General features: G+C 36.6%; 1 long non-coding RNA gene and 1 pseudogene across 1 annotated transcript; one reads left to right on the forward strand and one right to left on the reverse strand.

Moving 5' to 3' along the window:
* Positions 1–2937: 2937 nt before the first annotated feature.
* On the reverse strand, positions 2938–5900 carry LOC144350439 (uncharacterized). The gene is made up of 2 exons (XR_013420245.1): positions 5798–5900; positions 2938–2975 (listed from the first exon to the last, which is right to left on the reverse strand). It is a non-coding gene; the product is annotated as an uncharacterized LOC144350439 (long non-coding RNA).
* Positions 5901–11531: 5631 nt separating this feature from the next.
* LOC144352681 (uncharacterized) lies at positions 11532–17116 on the forward strand (annotated as a pseudogene).
* The last annotated feature ends 1510 nt before the right edge of the window (positions 17117–18626 follow it).

The following is an 18626-nucleotide window of genomic DNA, read 5'->3' on the forward strand; positions in this document are numbered from 1 at the left end:
TGTGTTTGCATTTGATAAGACTATATAGTGTGTATATATATAGAAATACAACATATTTCTATTATTGAGTTACAATTGTCCAAAAAATTGCCAATTTTGTGTTTTTACTTGTGTAAACTATATGCATGCCATAACCCGTTAGTGTACATCTTGCCAATTGGGTGTTTGCCATTTGCGTTGCCCATACCTGACCCGACCCTTACCCTAATGCCAAGACACGTTCCTGTTAATAATTCCGTTGCCCATACCTGACCCGACCCTAACCCTAATGCCAAGACACATTCCTGTTTATAATTGCTCAATAATGATACTCTGTTGTGCACTGTCTGCGGGTAAGTTGCATTGATGTCAACTGATTAAACAAGTTGCGTTTAAGTAATTTCCACTATTAACAAGTGGTTAAATTGTGACAATAAATGTGTGGACAAATATTTAAGCTTAATTTTGGTGTAGACAACTCTCGTTTAATTATTTTACACCATTACAAGTTGTTAAATTGAGAGAATAAATGTCTCAACAAATATTTAATACTTAGTTTGGTGTAAACAACTCACGTTTAATTAATTCCCACAATTACAGGTTGTTAAATTGAAAGAATAAATGTGTGAACAAATATTTTAGACTTATTTTGGTGTAGACAGCTCTCGTTTGATTAATTCCCACAATTACAAGTTGTTAAATTGAGAGAATAAATGTGCAGACAAATATTTTAGACTTATTTTGGTGCAGACAGCTCTCGTTTGATTAATTCCCACAATTACAAGGTTGTTAAATTGAGAGAATAAGTGTGTCGACAAATATTTTAGACTTATTTAGGTGTAAGAACTCGTGTATGACCAACTTCCACCATTGCAAGTTATTAAAATAATGAAATAAATATACTGGTATCATTGGATATTTGATTTAATTGTGAAACTTTCTAACAAAATGTTAACTGCTGACTTCGAACCCTCAATCAACAATTCCGCAGACACAGTATAAATTCCACAACACCACAGAAGATATTCGTCTGTTGCCTGAATTGTTTTCGTAATATAGGGAACGCCATCGACACTTTAACAAAACTTACCTTGACTTGGGTCTTGTTTATCTCTTGTCACAATCTGGAAACTGTTGAACAAATTGCGCATTGTCCAGTTTAAGACGTAAGTTATTTTATTATTTATTCATTCAGTTTTGTATGGTGGAGTTTTGTGAGGTTTATTATTTTTTCGCGACGTTCTTGGTTTACTTGTTTACGGCTTGAAAGATTTCAGTTTATTTGATTTACATTTTTACGGTAGTTCTGAGTGGGACTCGAACCTACTGTCTTTTCAAGCTAATTTTGTTTTATTTTGATGGCACGCTTGTGTACCACGCCACAACGTTGGTCGTTAAGTGGTGTTCATTTTTCTAACTACTCCAGTGTTTCGATGAGTTGAACGGAAAAGCCAAAATGATTGCTGGTTTCTGATTGCTTCGGTTCTGGTGAGTGTGTATCTAGTGTGATTCGAACCCATGTCGTTTGTATTGGGCGTTTTTTATTTCCCATGTTGGCTACGCCGTAATATGCAACCACTTTCCCGTTTTATTGTGATTTTGAGAGTGTTTAATGATGTCTTCCTCACCCGTCACGCCATGACCCAGTTTCAACCACACGGCCATTTTGCAACACAGTGCGTGACCCTCGGCATGACCTGACTGACTATATGATCGTTCTGTTCAACTGTTAAGTTAGGATTTATTACCGTTATTATCATTATATTGTCACGTGATTTTTTTTTACCTTATGTGTAATGTCTTAAGTATCTTTATTGTAATTTGTATATACCAATTCGTATATACCGAGGAAACGATGCCGATTGAAGGTCATGTACTGTGTGACGTCACCAATTCGTGTGTAGGTACGGCTTCTAGATCCGTGCCATAGTTTATAATACTTTTAAATTATATAAAAACAATCTATATATAACAACATTGTTATTGCTTTTTCCTTCATAGATAAATAAATAAATATCTAAACGACATCAGTGGATATGTATGGTTTTGATTGTTTGAAAAATGCCAGTGTTTATTTCTGAGAGACATAATTGCTCTCAAAAACACAAAGTTGATGATACAAAAATAAATTTCCATCTCAATAAACATGTGAAAAAGAAGTTGCATAATTGTAATTCAATGAAAGTTGAGTATTTATCCCATAATCAGCAAGAGGCTGCATTTAGTAAAAGAAGGAAGGTGTGCATTGTTTGACACAGGATTAAGTACCTCAAAGTCATCAAAGAGAAACGACTTGTATTTTGTATATCTCATGAAATGCATTGCTGACATACTCAGCATTCAATACCATGAAAGCAAACTAGGACCGAATAAAGTAGGTATACTGACCAGTACGTAGATACATACTAAATTCAGGGACAGTTCTCAAAATACTGTCACTGATTTCACATCAAATGTGGCTTCAGTAAACGTCACCGACACGGCAACTGCTCCCTTTGTTATCAGTTATCAAATTAGAGAAACAAAGAACTCAAAGAAACAAAAGGACCTTTGATTGATCAGGAATTACATTCAAGCATGTGTCCAGTTAGCATTTGAAAGTGTTCATACTGCAATTCATTGCGGTTTCCAAATAAGTTTTGGCATACAGTTAAAAGTGAGTTGAATAATCTTGGGTCATGAACCATAAAGCTGGAATCCTTCAGTGACCTAGTGAATAGATTTGGCACTTGTGTGCATTGCACATGGGGAGTCACAAATTAAAACCACACCAATTTTTCTTTGGACTAGAAATAAAATCTTTGTTTTTCCCATCTAAAGTTGCATTCAATGTTATTAAACACTCTGAAAGTTTACAAAAGATACAATTATTAAGACTTATTATTATAATTTAAATCCATACTCACTTTTTTCTGAAGATTGCTTATTTCATTTTCAATATCAGCAAGACTTTCAAACTTTCTTTTCTGGCCAATGTCAACTTTCTCGGCATTCACCTTTAATAATCAAAGCAGTTAATATTAATCTTCTAATGCATCTCATTTGAACCCAAAATACAAGAACTTGTAATGCTCTTCATTACTCTCCATGTCCGTAGCACAAAATAATATTATTGCCGATTTAACTAAATAGACTATATATAGAAAGGGATAGGAAACACGATTCTCTCCATGTGGAAAGCAACGTGTTATCTAGCAGGGTTTTTCTAGGGGAAAACTGCAAGAGGGAGCACTGCAATTCAGCACCGCCACCAAGTGGGGGAGATATGGTTCTCCCTACCAGGGTGTGGAGTTTTTGATAATTCTAAGTTAAAATGGAGCATTTTATGGATTTCTTGGGGCCAAAATTACTATCAGGCAGGTCACAGTTGAAGACTGTGGCCACATGTGACCCCTGCTCAATCAGAATTTTATGGTTGCCAGAGGATCTGCTCCCCAGGGTAAGGGAGCGCATGGCCATGCCATGAGGGCGCTGCGCCCCTATTCCCTTGTTTAAAAAAATCCCTGCCTAGGTAACATCATGGAGGTATAAACTGTTTATACCTCCATGGTAACATCAACCCTCTATCATGTTTATTGAATAAACATAGAAAATGAACAAAAGTTTAAATTTAACACAAACAAAGCACTGTAAAAGAGATTCAAAGAAAGATTAGAAAGAACTTATGTGTGCTGAGAGTATTCAAGACACATTAAGATTAATTCAAAAGTAGCTTGGCAACTACCAGGTAATATTTGACTGCTATTTGAGATGCACAATGTGAAAACAATGTGATCCACATTATTCAAATTCATAATACTTACAGAAAATAAATTTGATTTTACATCTGTGGTTTTCAGTCCAATTTATTCCAGAGATATCAGATATTTATAATTAGATAATCAACATGCAAGTTTTTTAACATTAAACTAATCATGCCCGTGGATTACCCTACGGATCAAATTTAAATGAAATTTAATGAAGTATAACATTTCCATAGCAACTTATACAATAGACATAATATACATTATTTGTTTACATGAAATGGGCAGGGTAGTAAATTCTATGTCTCCGAATTAATTTAAAAGGAAGTTGTTATAATGTCAATAAACCAAAGTTGAGTATACCACTCAATTTAGCACAATCAACACAAAATACACACTTGCATCACTGAAAAGTAGAAATAGTAATTGGACCAAGAGCCCAACATTCTGTACGCCCATAATGTGTGTATATTGTCTTTATCTGACCACAGTCCCTCAATACTGGTGTTGAGGGACTGTGATCTGACATTAGCAACTGCGATCACCCACTTATTTACAATGATGCGCTTGCTGATTAGATGTAGAGCTATTAAACTCATTAATATTAATTAGAGCTCTTGATAATATTACAATATCACTTTTTGATTGGTCAATTTGAAATGTAAGCCATTTTGATTTTAAAATTTTATTTATAAAAAAAATGTTTGCATCATTCCCTGGTTTCTGCTGTTCACAGTGTATCCATCACTACAACTGACACTATATGTAGTATGTATGTAATTCAATACAATTATGGAACTAAAAACATAAATCAATAATTTAGTTAACATTGGTGCCCGTTTCGAAAACACCTGACATACGGCCTCAATGAGGCTATTCTACTCACGGTTACTGAAAAAAAAGTGACCGTGCTTTACTATAGTGAGCATCCCCTGCGGTACAGCGCGTGCATCTCCCATGTTCAAAAAAGCGGCGCGGTACACAATATACTAGTTGCATGATCGTATGTAGTTGCGTTGTAAACTCTGAATTTACCAGGGCTTTGCAACACATTCAACATGCACAGACGAGAGATAGGCCTCAAACATGTGTAATACTGTCGATGACTGATGACTGTGGTATGATCACAGGGAGCCCAGGAACTATAATCAACTGTAATACGCAGTCTCTATGAGCGCGGGGGGGGGGGGGGTGTCGGCTGGTATCTAGTGTAAGAAATAGACAAGGGATGAAGGCTCCAGCCAGCTCACATTTTTTAAACTCGAAAAAACAGACGAAAAGAATGAAAAATAAAATCTAAAAAAAATACCAGGTTGAAGAATATTAGTTGCTTCTTCAAATTTCGCCAAAGCCCTACCTACATTTTACCGATATCTGCAGAATAAATCAAGAAAACTACACAAATTTACTCCATTTAGGAATTCCTAACGGTTTGCCCGAACGCACGGCACAGTTGGAGGCGTGGCCTGTTCAGCATTTGTCAACAACAAATCACAAGATGGTTACGAACCACATCGAGGTCACGACTCGGTTAGCCTTGCTCAACTGGTTCGTAACCAGTCTTGTGATTGGTTGTTGACAAATGCTGAACAGGCCACGCCTCCAACGGTGTCGTGCGTTCGGACTAACCGTTAGGAATTCCTAAATGGAGCAAATTTGTGTAGTTTTCTTGATTTTTTCTGCAGATATGGGTAAAATGTAGGTAAGGCTTTGGCGAAATTCGAAGGAGCAACTAATATTCTTCAACCTGGTATTTTTTTTAGATTTTATTTTTCATTCTTTTCGTCTATTTTTTCGAGTTTAAAAAATGTGAGCTGACTGGAGCCTTCATCCCTTGTCTATTTCTTACACTATATACCAGCCGACACCCCCCCCCCCCCGCGCTCATAGAGACTGCGTATTACAGTTGATTATAGTTCCTGGGCTCCCTGTGGTATGATAACCAAAACACTGATGGTACGCTCAGCGTATTAAATGCAGTCACGGAAAAATAAAAAAAAAACACATAATATTATAACCACCCAACCGTCCAGCCACAAAACTAAACATGTGTTCATGACAAATAACATGCTTACCTTATTGGCCGATATGCTACTATTTTTCCGAGTGCAAGACATTTGTAACAAGTTCCTGCCAATGGGAACGATCCGACGCCGTATTCATGCTCTCTGCTCTTCTGTTTGTAAAAACCATCGAGCTTCTTCGCATCTACACCTGTCAGTGTTCATCCGCAAAAGGTAAAATTTCAATCAGTGGACACAAGCAGATTGTATCAGATTAATTTTCATTTTATCGTGAAACTTATATATAGTTTTACAAGAAAGCGTGAATTTCATAAAAGTTGATATCACTTACCTAAAACGACCTATATTGTATGCGAACGCTTACAAAATAGAAACCGGTGTGACCCGTACCCAAAGTGCAGTCGCCGGTCTTCGATTTTGCGTATTACAGCAATTCCAGGCACTGATTTGACGCTGAAGTAGTGCTAGATGTTGATAACTTACTACAATAGGTTACACACTTTGTTTTCACATTTACAGAAGTTGATACAAATAATGCAGACAGCATGTCTGCAATTTGAAGCGCACCGGAAGAAAACTCCGCCCATAAAAGTGGCAGTACATTAGTTTTGAATTTCTCCTCCAATAAACGATCTCAACTTAGTTTTGTACTTCAATTTGCGTCACATGTTATTTCAGTGAGAGGGCGCATACAGTGTTGGCACTGTAAAGAACATTATTTTACAGAACCAGCTGACCGACTGATCATGACAGAATTATTGATCAAAGTGCATTCATTATTCCTACTATGGAAATATCCGTATCACGTCGATGCATATAACTGAAAGCTGTCTGCAACAAATGTCCTATAAAGACGTCATCCAGTATATCAATAATGAAAATGAATACATAGGTAGAATGAGTGTTATTCGATTATTATTTCTCGACGATGAGAACCAAAAGGTTGATGTGCCACCAAATAATAGCTTTAAAAAGTTTATCACTCAAGGCTGGCAACACATGGTCACACGTCCGGGGAGGGTTGCCGCCGTACACAAGTAAATGCGCGGTCGCAATGGTTTAAAATATTCGACATACTAGTAGTCTATAACGTTGTCAGTTTCCTGGCAGGATACTCTCGGTGGTAACAAACCGTTTGACGATATTATAAGCTGTCTGTTTTGAAACACCATTTCGATCTCTAATCTCAGCAAATGACAGTCCACGAAAATACAAATCGACAACTCTTGTTCTCACTTCAACTGGTTTTTTGACTCCTTGCTTCTCCATCGTGGTGCTTAAACAACTTGGACAAATGCCGATTTGTAGACACGCAATCTACACGATGACCGACCAAAAGTGAATGAAAGAAAGACGCGCCTCAAAGTCTAGGTGTACCTGACTTTGTATCAAAAGTAGAAAACATTGTGGGGCAATATCTGTCAATCATTCCTCTGATTCGTCGATGTTTATATTTCTAGTTATAACTTCTGTAAATGTGAAAACAAAATATGTAACCTACTGTAGTAAGTTATCAACATCCTGAACTACTTCAGCTTCAAATCAGTGCCTGGAATTGCTGTAACTCTGAAAGCTTTTACATAGGTGTATTTAATTTATTGTTTCAATAAGTGTTAGTGATATTATATTCGACTTAAAATTGGATGATCCGCCCAACCACAGTCCCTCTATCACAGGATTCGTTTGGGGTGGGTGGCCGGATGGAGGTCTCGTGTGTCACCGTGCCTTCAAAAATATAAATTTCTAACTCAATGTATATTAAAGTTGATTGAGAACGACAGATGATTTTTATGTCTACATTGTAACTCAGACGATATTATGGAAGAAAAACGTAACTGCAATGGGAACGATCGTTGACTAGCGAGTTGATCATTTTTTACCTTACTAAACCCACATATGGTTAAGTTGCGTAATAAAGTTATTATTATTATTGATAATAATAATAATATCGAAAAAAAACGTAACTGCAATGAGAACGATCGTTGTTGATAATGTCGAAGTACAGGCGTTGACTTACGTTTTTACTGGTAAAGCGCGGTGCTCGTCGCGCAGCGCGTGCTCGAATTTCATGTAAATAAACAATGTATTTTACGCGCGTTGTATACGTCGCTATGAGTCGCATATCGAACAGGACGCGGCATAACGACTGCCGCCCTTTAACTTAGACGGTGATATCAAAGAAAAACGTAACTGAAGTAAGCACGACGATAATACTGAAGAAAAACATAACTACAGTAAGTACGAGGCGAGCGTTGACTTAAGTTTCTAACTTAGACGATAATATCGAAAAAAAAAGTAATTAATAATGAATACGGCAGTTGACTTACTTTTCTAACTTGAGGAGTGTCGCTATTAAGGTAATTATACTCAGTAAGTTTCTGAAACTTTCTGTAGTAGTAGAACTAAGTACATTTGTATTCAAGAACAAATAAAATGTACCACCTGTCAATTTTGGGGGTGGCGCCCTCTAGTGTCAAGTAGTTGCCTGAAACTAAACCATGGGAGGCACTAACGGAAGGTACTCCGTTAGTACCTTCCATGACTAAACTAACTCCTAAAAATCAGCAAAATAATATTTTTCTCAAATATGATTTCAATATCTGGCGAATCAGTCAGTTTATCAGAAAAGAATAATCAAAGTTCTGTATAGCGAAATGATACTGAATTATGCTAAATTATCTGCAATATTTGAGAAGATTACAATTTAAAATTTCATTAAAAATTTTGATAATAGCAACACAGCAAATTCCTAAAACTGCATATAACTTGTTCACCGATCTTGATTTTAAGATATTTACTTTACAAATCACCATCGTCCGATTCGGACAGTTCCGCTAAAGGCTTCTGTCGAATAAATGGTCCTTGGCTGGCGAAGATGACAAATCACATGAATCCTAATAATTAATGGAAGTTGTAATGGTTTCCATAGCAACAAGTAACTGTGGTAGTTATGGAAAATTGTACTTGAAAAATAATTTGAAACTAAATTGATTGAATGTTTATCTTGGAGATGTGAATTTTGTGTTGCCATGGCAACCATATTTTAAAAGTTAAGAATGTGTCAAATTGTTCAATGAAATGTGAATGTAAAAAAGTTACAATATACATATTATTTTAGTTATGACCTATCTTTGTTGAAGTGAGAGGGAAAGGGGCAGTTTAATACTACATTCATACTACATTGCATTACAATAATACCACGGTGGAAGGTACATCAGTCAAGACAACTATACATGGCACCTTCCCTAGTTATGTGATCACTTTCAACCAATCTAGGAAAACAATCATCGTCTGGGTAATTGCTTTTACTGGGAGAGGTCACTACTTCTTCCTGATGTTGAATTACACCGTCACCCGGGCTCGACTGTGGTAGGAATGATCGTCATAAGGATCGTACACTGTTTAACCACATGTTACACGTTTGTAACTGCCATCTAACCGTACAATCTCTCGCTCGAAAACTCCACAAGTAAGAGGGGAGGCAAGGGGGTAGCTGGTACAGTTTTACGGGAAATAAAAAGGGCTTTTTACAATTTACAAGGAAAAAAAGACGTTTTTACAGTTTACAGTGAAAATTGAATTTTGCAGTGACTTGTGTCATCTAGTCGTTTTACAGTTTCGAAAATGTAATTTCCATGGATTATTCTTTACGACTTTTTTTATTTTGGATGTAAATTCTTGTACATACCGAGAAAAATGACACATTTTTACAGTGTACGAAAAAAATATTTGATTGATTACGTTGTACGTCTAGCCTGTGATTACAGAATTACGGAATTTATTTTTTCAATTTACGTTGTACGAACAAAAAAATATTACAATTACGTTGAACGAAAATAACCCTTGCCCCCTTAAAGTAACAAATTTGCCGTTTTTATTACGAAACATACTTGTTGAGGAATTTTAACACAGCGCTTCATAAAGAAATTGTTTGACCTGACCTCCAATGTTTGCCTTGAAATTTGCGGAACACGCGCATAGATATATGCACAGAAAACGCCAAAAGTTTTAAAATTGTGAAACATTTTAGATACATTTATGACCATCAATTTAGTTTCCAAACGGGCAATATACACCATGTTTGATCTCGAAAATTCCAAACGTGTATATTACTCTAGTGTAGGTCTTACCTATAGACACTAAGGAATACCAACAACTTACGAGTAATATACTTGTATTGAAGAGAAATATAATATGAATTTTATATTACAAGATTGGAACGACGCAAGATCCGACATCAAAGTCCGTGAACACTATCAAACACTTGTGGACCTGTGGGTGTGGCCGGGGGTGTGGCTAATCACAGTCCATCAAGAGCGTTAAGTTGAGGTTTCCGAAATTAGACGACGCCTGATTTTAAGCGGATTTATTCCAGCACTAAACTTCGACTGAGGTTTAGTCACTTGTCATCTTTAAAAAATGACATGTCAGTATAATAATTATATATTTCCAGTTTATTATCGCTATCGTAACTTGTGTACGTAGTGCAGTGTTTATAAAAAAAAAAAACGTAACTGCCGTTGGGGCAGCATACAAAGGTCATTCCAACAATTGACAAATCTGATATTGAAAACACATATTCTAAAAACAAAAGATAAACAATCACTAATTCATTTTGCAAAATATATCTTTGAGTGCTTCAATTTAAGAAATGACACCCATGAACAAAAAATACCAGCTGCTTTATAATTTTTATAATTGAAATAACTTATTAAGATACCTCTTCTGTTTTGTTTTTCTAACCATTCCTTGTTCTCTGTTTTTATTTTAATTTTATTATGTTTTCATTATGTTTTCATTTGTATTTTTTGTCTTGCCATTCTGTATGTATTTGAAACTTTATTGTATTTTAAAAATCCAGATCCTGAACAGGATATGATTTCAATAGAGGCATTATTCTAATTCTACAATCAACGACCACTCTACTACGATAGCTTTTCCACTCACATATTTAGACGGGCATAGTAGTGTCGGGGTTTGTAGGTCGGATGGTAGCACAGTTTGGGCTCAATTCGGGTCTATGGTAGCACGGATTGGACTCAACTCGTACTACCATACCTACCACCACGACTATAAACGTTCATGAGTTTTCATTAGAACATTACTGATTAAACATAGTAAAACTCTTCCAAGGCCGTAGGAAGCAAAAATTAGTTGGTCCGGCCACAGTCCCTCTATAGAGGTCCGGCCATCCATCGAGGGCCGTAAGGTCTGAGGCGTATGGTGACGTGGGCCGAGGGACCATGTCTGCTAGGGGAGACGTGCAGAAGTGGTCCGGCCATAGCCGGTACGGTTCCTACGGCCTTGCCTTCTTGTGAACTCTCTGAAGGAAAATGGAGTCTACCTTTAAAAAAATCTCAGATTAGTGATGTCATCATTTGGAGCGTGACAGCTGTAAAAAAATCATCCGCTATTAGTATTTATTGATTTTCAGCCCCCAAGTGTACGGAAGCGTATTAGTGCCATACTCTTAGCAAAATAATAAAAAAAATCTCGTTATAACGAGTTTATTTTTCTCGTTATAACGAGTTTTTTCTCGTTATAACGAGTTTTTTCTCGTTATAACGAGTTTATTTTTCTCGTTATAACGAGTTTTTTCTCGTTATAACAAGTTTATTTCTCGTTATAACGAGTCTTTTCTCGTTATAACGAGTTTTTTCTCATTATAACAAGTTTTTTTCTCGTTATAACGTGTTTATTGCGCCCTCAGCGTTTATTTTAAATATGAATGTATTTCTGGTTCATTGGCATGCTTTTATGTTTTATGTAAGTTTTCTGGTCTACAATGGCAGATGATGATAAGTTCAACCAGTTTTTACGAGAACGCGGAATAGATGAAACAATAATAACAGCGCTAGCCAGAGAAAAGGTAAGTCTGGGGAAAGTGAATTGAATATTTAACAGATGTGTGTTATGTTTATGCTCCGTTAATTAGCAAGCAAATTTGACCCCGAGGCAGTTTTGCTGTATGGGGGCCGGACAGCACGCGACACTTCGCGGGAATCAGACGGAACTTAAATAGTAGACGAGAGAAATACGAGAGAAATCGTGTCATTCGCGGGGTTAGGGTCTTTTAACCCAGATGGTAGGACCAGTGTTTAGCTTGTGTCGTGGATGAGCCATCGTCCGCCTGCACGGTGTTGCTCCGTTCGAACATTTCTCCCTCCACAACACCGTGCGGTAATTCTATTCATAACCGTGTATGTCACGTGGTTGCGCGATAGAAAGTTTACCGACCAATAGAAAGCTTTGTTACAATGACTACCAAAAAGCGTTTCGGGCTTTGCATTTCTGATGTCTTCATCTTCGGCTTCATTTCTGCCAATATATGTTGCAGTGACACCATGAGCTTTGAAGTATAACACCTACTCTTCTATAATACTCAACAGGCTGGTAAAGCATAATAACATAATGATTTACCATTTCCAGTGCGACTAAAAACGAACACATCAGACTCGGAACAAAGTACCCTGAACGGCTTTTGTCCGAATATTGTATTGCCTCGACATCCAAGCCAACACAGCTTCCACTGTGCGAGCATTTTCACCGCCTGGCAACCATCATGGTGAAAACAAAGGCCAACAACTCTCAGAAAACGGTACATTGGGATGGTTGTTGACACTCCCTGAACCGTGTAACAAGATTACCCTGCATATGCAACATATTTAAATTTGGTTGTTTTGGATTTCTTTAAAGTTATGTTTGTGCTGTTTTTTCGATTTTAGCTATTTTCAACGGCTTTTCGACCGGCGTTCCACAGCAGCTCGCACAGAGCCCATAGAAATACATGGTAGAGTGGTGCGCGTCTTTAATAACGTCTTGTGACTTAGCTCTGCCCCGACAATGTTGATAGCTTGGTCAAGCGCGTTGATGAAAGAAGCAATATGATTGGCTGTTGGTAAACTGATTCTAAACTGTGAGGGCATTGTCACATACACATATTCCTAATGAAATACTTCAAGGTGATAGTGGAGTGCTTCGCCGGAACATTCACCTTGAAAATTCAAGATGTGGATGAGCTGAAGCTAGCAGACACTCCCAGTAGACAGTAGTAGACAGTGGAAATTAGCAGACATTAGACAATGTTCAAATGGCCAGATAGTTACGAATACATATTCCCATCAAATAATCATTTTTCACGATCAGCATAATGTATAATATTATAATAAAAACACATAGTGACTACAACTTATGATCAAGCAACTTAAACACCAAAAATTCAACACAGTGGAATGCCCAATAGAGTGTAATAATTATACAGAAGCAATTTTATTACCAACTATCTGTTCTGAACAACATGACTTTGACCCGTTGACCCCTACATGTCAGGTCTAGCTTATTTCAGGGTGGATATACATAATTGAGGACAGATATATATTTCATTACAGAACGTAAAAATATGATGAATACACATCTGAATGAACTGATTTAAAGGCCGGAGGTTATCGTGCGTTATCCAATTTCGAGTAAACAAATAATATATTTTACATGTGTTGTATATGTCGCTATGATACCCATATCAAACATGACACAGCGTAACGACCACCAGACTTTAATACTGCAAGTTCAGAGAAATATGATTGACCTTGACCTTTTGTGTTTAGGTTCTGTGACGATATAGCCTGAACCCCATATTATGCCACGACCAGTTTTCATCAGGTTGACAAGCAATTGTATAAACACCGTAGCCCTTGTGGCTGTAAAGTAACATCCCAAAATATTGTGTTTTTCTTTATCCTGTGAAGTGTGGCATTATAGCCTAAACTGTATTTTGGGGCTTTATAACCATGAACTTTGACCTTTTACCCCCCCTCCCAATATAACATGTCCCGTTTCCTTCAGGGTAAATGTACATGCCAAGTTTAAGCACCTGAGGCTGAGATGTTATAGCACGAACTGTTTTTTTTAATGGTTCTTGTGACCTTGACCTTTGACCTGTTGACCCCCAAAATATATCACGTTCTATTTTCGGCTGGGTGAATGTACATGCCAAGTGTAAGCACCATAGGTGGTCTTGTTTTTGGTGTGAACAAACACACATACGTACATACACCCATACATACATGCACACATACATAGATACACACAGACGGCACTGAATGCCCTACTTGCACTGCCTCTCGGGCAACAGTAATAATTAGCATGTTTTCAGATATTAATTTCAAAATTATGCTATGGTCCTAAAAAATGTACCCTAGCAGACACTGTTTTTAATACACTAATTACACTCAAAATTGGTGCACAATCTGGGAGATTTAGTGTTATTAGTAAGTTACACACAAAGTTTCTTACACAATTGAAATGAATTTCGGATAGACGAGTTCCATCTTTGTGTTCGTCTGTGCACTCGGAGCCATTTCTTGAACATGCTTTGACTGATCTCATTCAAACTTTACCTAAATATAGTGTATGATGATGTACAGATGCAGAAAGATTTTCGTTGTCATTTGCTCAAAGTTTTAGTCATCAAATTTGCTTATTTATTATGGTTAAACATGTCCGGAACTGTTTCTCGAAGATGAACTGGGTGATTCAAACATTGGATAATGATCATGTTTATTATGTTACATTTTGAGATTTTACATTTTTCCATGTGCGTGCTGATTCCTCGCTACCAGTATTTTTTTGGTGGATTCAGTTGAAACATTGCACAGAAGTACTATACTGGTTGTGTTGTAGGTATTGCACAGAAATTGTCATGAGGGGGATAGGGATTATGTAATTTAGTAAGACTTGTTTTATCATATTTTTGACTCCCGTGTGCGAAGGAGGAGTCTTTGCAATGCGCAGATTCGATTAGGTTTTGGTAATAATCTATGCATATTAATTACCTAATTTGCATTATAATTAGCAAATTTTTAACTGTTTCATGACTGTTTCACTGATATCTAAAGAACCAGTCGTTGGATTTTAATGAAACTTAGTACATAGATGCTCTGAACTAATGCGCGGACTTGATTAGTTTTAGGTGAAAATCTGTGCATATTAATTAGCTAATTTGCATAATTAAATCAATTTTAAGCTTTCACAGTACTAATTATTCAATTGGTACATAAATGCTCTAGGTCAATGTGCAAGCCTGATTAGTTTGGGGTTAAAATCTACTATTTCCATAATTAGCATAACAATTTATAATTTTTTTATTCTAATCACATTTCAATGAAACTTGGTACATAGATGGTCTGTTACATTGTCTCTTGTCTCCAATACTCTCAGTACATGAGAGTTCTTTCTAAGCTTTCTTTGATTGTTCATTTGTTTATTGCACTAAATAAATAATTATTATTCAAGTGAGAGAATCACTTGTTTTTCTGTATGGCTCAGTTGACTTGATTTTTGTATCATATTTATTTTATTTCAGATTGATAGTAGTGTTATCAGATTCATGGATGATGAACAACTAGCCATGTATATTAAACAGTATGGTGATAGACTGGCTATATTCCAGTTTTGCAGACGAAGCGCTCCTGAAGCCAAACGCAAACAACTTCTCTTTCAGAAGCTGAGAAAAAAATGAAACTGAAATCAGCTACATCATCTGAAAAAAGTGATTCTTCTGATGATAACAAAAGTTTATTTTGTCCAACCCGTCAAACAACCGCTAGTAAATTGGTTGGCAACCTAAATGCCAAGAAAAATTACAGGCAAGTTGAAATTGGTTGGATTATGAAAGATGTGAGCTACAGTAAGCATGTACGGACCAAGCAGGGTGGTGGTACAAGGAAACTAAAAGTTCATAAAAATGCCAACAAAACTGACTTGCTCAAAGAAGGACTAAGTCTGTTTTTCCCACATGGACAATCAACGAAGGGACCAGAAAGTGATTTTGTGTTTGACATCTGTGGTTTCACGGAAAATATTGTGGATGAGAACATCACTGTAGGACAGATGTTCATTGAGACAAAACTGACTTCACTGCGTTTTTATTTAGCCAGTACCCGTAAACCACGTACACAAAATAAAGCACAAGTTTGCAACGTTGGGGAATCTCTTGGTTCAAATGACGTCAATGCAGTTGAAGTGAAGCAGTGCATCTCTTGTATGCAATCCAATAGTATAGCTGTTCGCATGATGTCAGTGTACTCGTAAGTGATGATGTAAATGCTATGGCAGATACAGTACAACCAAGTGGTGATGATGTGGTGAGAGGTGATCCAGTGTCGTCACCCAGTGGTGATATGATTGTCGGTGATCTTGGCCCGTCAACCAGTGGTCATGTGATGAATGATGAGCAAGAGCCGTCAACCAGTGATGGTATTAATGCAACAGGATTAGATTTACATGTATATGATAGAATTCCTGATGAAGATGATAGTGAAATTGAATTTGGCCCTTTGAGTCCTTCAACCACTGACCATAATGCCACTATCCCAGCAGTAACTATAAGAACTATTCGTGTGCACCGTGGAAATGTTTTGAAGGAAATGATAAATGCATTTAATGATGATTCACTGCGAGTTGGAACTGACATAATTACTATTGAAATGGTGTTACCAAATGGTGTTACTGAAGCTGGCGAGGACATGGGTGGTGTTACAAGAGACTGTCTGTCTGAATTCTGGGATTCTTTTTACGAACAATGCACTATGGGTTCTACATATAAGGTTCCATGCATTAGACATGACTATGGCAAGGAACAGTGGATGTCAGTTGCTAGAATAATAGAATTTGGATGGAAACAAGAGGGATATTTCCCAGTTAATCTGGCTCCACCATTTCTTGAGCATTGCTTTTATGGTTGTGTTCATAGCAGCATAGCTGAAGCATACGCTTTATTCTTACCAGAGTCAGAGGCCCAAGTGATTCAGCAAGCGGTTAATGATTTCACCAGTGTAGATGAAGATGAATTGACTGATATACTTGATAGCCATCAGTGCAAATCACTACCTACATGCCATAATATAGCTACTATTGTAGATGAGATAGCACACAAAGAAATGATACAGGAACCTATGTAGGTTATTGATTGCTGGCAACAAATGTTCAAATGTATGCCATTATCATATGCTGAGTTGTCAGAAATATATGGTAAAGTGAAACCTACAGCACGAAAGGTTTTGAAGATTTTGAAATTTCCAGACAACTTATCCTGTACAGAAAATGAAGTTGCCAACCATCTGCAAAGATTTCTACGTGGACTTGATGAATCCATGCTGAAGAAGTTCCTGCGATTTTGTACAGGTGCAGATTTACTAATTAAGGATGAAATATCTGTGCAATTTACTAGTTTAACAGGGCTTGCACGCAGACCAGTTGGACACATGTGTGGATGTGTTCTTGAACTACCAAGAGTATATGACAACTTTTTGCAGTTCAGATCGGAATTTAAATCAGTTGGATGCAAATGTTTGGGTGATGGACTTTGTTTAGATTGTTGTCCATCTTATATAACATAGTGTTCTCAGGATGCATTAATACAGTATAAAATACGGAAATTAAAACCATTTATGGATCTTTGCCCTTGGTTCTCAAGATATTGCGTATTTTAGTAGTCTTAATTTAGAGTATGGTGATTGGCCATTTTTAGTTCGAAGAGAAATACTCTCTAAGACAGGGGGCCTGACATATGTGATGCCTAAAGACGTCATTCCGATCTTAAGAAATAATATATGAAATTGTCTGAAATTGTATGTGTGATATCGTATGAGCAATTCCAATTGTATTTCTGCTTATAGTATTGTTGCCATGGCAACACTAAGAATTATGGGTCAAAATAGTGGTCATTATGTTAAGTAGGTTTTCACATGTAAAGGTCAGTTGTTTTATCTTTATCATTTATATGCCAAAAAGTATGTGTCATAATGACCATAATCACAGAAATAAAATGTTGCTTATTGGGTCTCTGTGTGATTAATGTTGGCATTGCAACAATTGTATAGGCAGAAATACTGTAGTTATTACTCAACACACAATTTCCATCAATTTGATTTATTATTAGCTATGGTTATTAACATTTATTTCAATTTTGGCATTGTATGAGATGATGTCCGACCTCCTTATAGCATACTCTAAATTAAGCCTACTAAATATATGATATCTTGAGAACCAGGAATGATATCAAAGATCTGTAAACAGTCTTTGTGTCCTTAGTTCATCATTTATTACATGCAGTTAGTAAATAACCACATTTACCTTTCTTTTATTATTGGATGTGTACTGTTGACAGTGTTTATGTAGTATTGTAAGATAATACTAGTGATAGAATACGTAGATTATGTGTATGTCAGTTGGCATGAATTGAATCTGAATTTGTCAACAAATTATTTTGTCTCAAATTCAGATCAAAAGTGCATCTGCTTAATTTGCGTAACGTCTGCCACATTTGGTTATGTTTAAAAAAAACATATTTTCTAATGTTCTGAGTTATTTTAGCAAAATAATGCGCTTTTAAGGAACATAATCAATGTATACTAGTAGGTATTTGGCTCCTGTGTGTGCGAAGCACAAAACACGAGAGTTTTGCAGTTACCCTATCTGTGCGTCACACTTGCCTTTGTCTAATGCTATCTTTAAAATGCTTTGGTCAATGTTTACCAACTTAGCCTGAAGAAGCTATACATTCATTTAAAGAGTTGAAAAAAGTTTTGTGCAATTCAGTACTAATTAGGTATTTTTTGAAGTTATTTATTTTAACTGTATGGCTTGTTCGGGTAAATTTTGTGGCTGCCTCTTTTGAAGAAACCTCCACAATTTGGCCTACTTTTATATATCTTGGCATCCACAACACTAACAAACATTATGTTTACATGGTGGGCGGCTATAGTAGGACCAGATGTTTTTTTCCTAAATTTGGGGTGACCTTGGATGACCTTTGACCTGTTTTTACATATCTTCAAATCTAATCTTCAAACAATTACTTGCAGGTTTGGGGACAACTATT

The sequence above is a fragment of the Saccoglossus kowalevskii genome, chromosome 3 (genome assembly GCF_978046115.1).
Source record: "Saccoglossus kowalevskii chromosome 3, keSacKowa6.1, whole genome shotgun sequence".
Lineage (NCBI taxonomy): Eukaryota > Metazoa > Hemichordata > Enteropneusta > Harrimaniidae > Saccoglossus > Saccoglossus kowalevskii.